Raw genomic sequence first — 4,029 nt, 5'->3', positions numbered from 1 at the left:
TACATAGTGATGAATACATTACGCAACATCATTGTTCAAAGACTTACTTGCCAAAAGTTGTAAGTGCGGCTCTTTTATCCTTTCAGAGTTACCCTCAAATAGGACACGGTACACTTGTTTCATTCATTCACACTGCTTACACTTGGTGACACTGAAGGATGAGGTCTGGTTGAATTATTCCTCATATGTATGTCACGCAATAACATTGTTGGCAAAAACCATGTTTATAATAGCAGTTTCTTGCTCTTTTTAGAACATGTGTGATCGGCCACTACCCATCTGTACCTACCTGTCTCTCTCAATTCTGCAAAAATAAAAAATAAAACAAATGAATCGGTGAGCCACTGTGCTCCATTTTTACAAAATATGAATACAACTCTCTAGTTCATGTGATATATTTTTCCTGTCCCATATACATCAATGCTCTCAGTTCTATAAAACAGTGGAGCAAACAGCAGGTAAGAGAGCAAAGCACATCATCCTGCAGCTAACCCTGCACCAGAGAAGCAACTATAATTTGGCTGCACTCTCTATCCAGTCTCCCTCATTATTACACCATGGACAAGAGAGCGTGGTTAACCAAGGTTGCACGAATCTCACAGACAGTCCTTCATGCCCTTTCCCTTCCGTCTTTACTTGTTCATATTTTCCATCATTGGTATCAATTTCTCTAAAACGTTGACTACCTGTGGCCATTATGTATTCCACATGAGGTTCTGACTGGTGTTTCTAAACAGCTACGCTTGTTAGTGTTTGCACCTTGACAACTGAGTGTCATTGATTTAAATTATAATGGCTGGAGTTTTGCATATTGAATGACGGTGATCACCACATGAAAATATACAGATACCTGAGCTTATTCATGAGATTTGTATGTACATTTTGGCAAATGAAGTTAAACAAATCTGCTATTTGAGTGAAAATGGTAAATAGTACTTAGAGGTTTACAGAAAGAGTCCTTCCATTGGTTGCTAATATAAAGGTTTGATCAAAGTAGAAGCTTCAGCGTGATAGTGAAAAACTGAAATCTGAATATTCTGGCTCCTCTTTCCCCTGTATTATTATCTGGTGGAGATCTGGGCTCTCCTGGCTCTCCTGGCCCAAACTGGCACATCTCTCCTGTCTGATGTGTTGCAGAATCTTCTCTGCAAAGCCATGAAACTGTAAGGGGTCTGGTAACTTGGTAAGACAGACAATGGAGAACCTTTGACTTTTTGATATAACTTATAAATGCGAGCAAGCGTTGGATATTGATACAATTTTTAATACCACAAGTAAAATGGACAATTAGACCAGGAAAATACTAGGTGTCAGAGTTGTGTCACGTTACACAGAGCTTTGCTGCAAAAGCAGCCCAACTCGAAAGCAACACCTCCTTAGATTCACCTGATCTCATCATCAGCTGTTTCTCCGGGGTCGGGACGCGGTGGCAGCATGCTAAGTAGGGCACTTCAGACATCCCTGTCCCCAGCAATGCCCTCCAGCTCCTCCTGGGTGATCCCAAGGTGTTCCCAGGCCAGATTGGACATGTAGTCCCTCCAGCGAGTTCTGCGTCAACCCTGGGGTCTTCCCCCAGTTGGACGTGCCCGGAAAACCTCCAAAGGAAGGCGCCCAGGAGGCCTCCTAATCAGATGCCATGCCCGAACCACCTCAACTGGCTCCTTTCGACACGAAGGAGCAGCGGCTCTACTCCGAGCTCCCTCAGGATGTCCAAGCTCTCACCCTATCTCTGAGGCTGAGCCCAGACACCCTACGGAGGAAACTCATTTCAGCCGCTTGTATCTGCGATCTCACCCTTTCGGTCACTACCCAAAGCTCATGACCATAGGTGAGGGTTAGAACTAAGATTGACTGGAAAATTGAGAGCTTTGCCTTCCGGCTCAGCTCCTTCTTCACTACAATGTCTGGTACAACATCCGCATTACTGCTGATGCTGTAAATCTCCTGCTCGCTCCATCCTACCCTCACTCATGAACAAGACCCGAGATACTTGAACTCCTTCACTTGAGGCAACAACTCATCCCCAAACCAGAGGGAGCAAGCCACCATTTTCCGCCAAGGTTGTCCCTCTTTAAATTAATTGTACAGTAGTTCATTCTACCAAAGCCTTTACATGTACATATGCTGTGAAATGAACAGTAGAGGAAGCTAACGCATAATAAGCTCAGGTTAAGGAGACTTGAGTTGGTGAGATAAGTGGATAGAGGTTGTGATAAGCAGTCAAAATGAACTCTGAACTCCCTTTTTTTTTTGGAGGAGTGAGCAATCACTCCTCCAAAACAGATTGGAAACGAGAATCAATATTAACCAAAGTTGAACCTTTCATCATAAAGTTTGTAAACCTGCTCTGTACTGAATGCTCTTAAGAACTCCTGCGTATTCGAGGAGGCCATGTCACAGTTTGCTAATTTAGAGGCATTAAAGACTTTAATGTGTTGGCAAATCTGTTTCCTCTGCTTGAATTTTTAGATTATGCCTTACACATGCAACGTGTCTTTGCATTGCACTGAGCGAGACTCAAGACAGCCACACCAAGAAATGGTGGCACCAGTCCCACTTGTCACAAAAGACATTAACTTTGTTTCAATTCGGACTGAGGTCAGCTGATCACTGAAGCTGGACATGCTCGATTTTCCTGACACATGCAAGAAGAGTGTTGTGGTGTCCCCCTTACAGAACAATTTAGGCCATTGTTGGACAAACAGATGAAATTGTAATGGTGTCGGCAGGAATTGTAATAGTGTCGACCACAGACTTAGTCTAAATAAATTAATCTCTAGTTTCAGGATGGGATATAGTTATATTTTTTTCTGCACTCTATAAAGGTCTCTAAATATTCCTTCCCTTCTCATTGTGGATGGCTAACCTATTAGGTATAAAACTTGTCAGTCTTTATTTTTGTAGAATTGTCTAATTCACATTAGACTAACCTAAGAGCAAAACTAAGACTGGTCTAACTCTTCAGACTAGTCTAACATACCGTTGTGCCACCAGCTCCTGACTTGATTGCTCTGCCTACTCCAGGACCAGCCCAAGTCTTTTTGGGGCCCTAAGCTGAATTTAGGGCCCTTACCAAATCATGTTCCACGTTAATTCTCCCAATGACCCACATTTTAGACATGTCTGAGTGTAAGAAGTTCTGTCATGGTAATAAAACATCAAGCAATGTCCTAATACTTTCAACAAACTGCTAATTGAGGTAGAGGGCAACCATAAAGCCCAAACCATCCAGATACGTGTCCTCTGATGTGGCCAATCCTGGCCCAAAACACATCATTGCCCCAAGTTGTCTATGCACCATAACCCCTCACCAAATGTAGGTGGCACCATTGCCAATTTACAGTTGATCAACTGTGGGTCAGCTTCATTCGTCTGTACCTCCTAACCATGCAGAAGCACAAGACAAGGAAAATTCCGGTTCAGGAGCTCACGCCAGTTCAAGTATATCGCTGGAATCGTCTACATTTAAACATATTGAAACGAGAACACTAACTGGAAGAGCTTAACCTCGATCACTTGTCTCCAAGCATTGCTACTGAGTCATCTAAGCAGTTTCTTGTCACGTCAGCCATACCACATTGGCTTATCACAAAATGAACCGGCATAGACACTATTCTCGGTTAGCATTATCTGAAAATGTCAAGTAATCTCAATAGATTTCTTTGACTTATTCATCAATATTGACTATGCAAGTGCCTTTAGTAGTTGCCAGCTAGAAAGCCATATTCTCTGCTATGTGTGCCAAGAAGCAAAATCACACACACACACACACACACACACACACACACACACACACACACACACACACACACACACACACACACACACACACACACAGATGGATATCCCATAATATTAACAAACACACACACAGAGAGATAGATAAATATCTCATAATATTAATACACATAGTGTAACTCGGGTTTGTGATGACCCCGATTCTGATGGACTGAAATAGAAACGACTGGGTTACCGTGTCATGTGTCATGAGCTCAAACAGGAAGTGGCCCAGCAGCCGCTAGTAAGCGG

Source organism: Lampris incognitus, chromosome 4 (genome assembly GCF_029633865.1).
Source record: "Lampris incognitus isolate fLamInc1 chromosome 4, fLamInc1.hap2, whole genome shotgun sequence".
Lineage (NCBI taxonomy): Eukaryota > Metazoa > Chordata > Actinopteri > Lampriformes > Lampridae > Lampris > Lampris incognitus.
Note: the sequence above shows the minus strand (reverse complement) of the source record.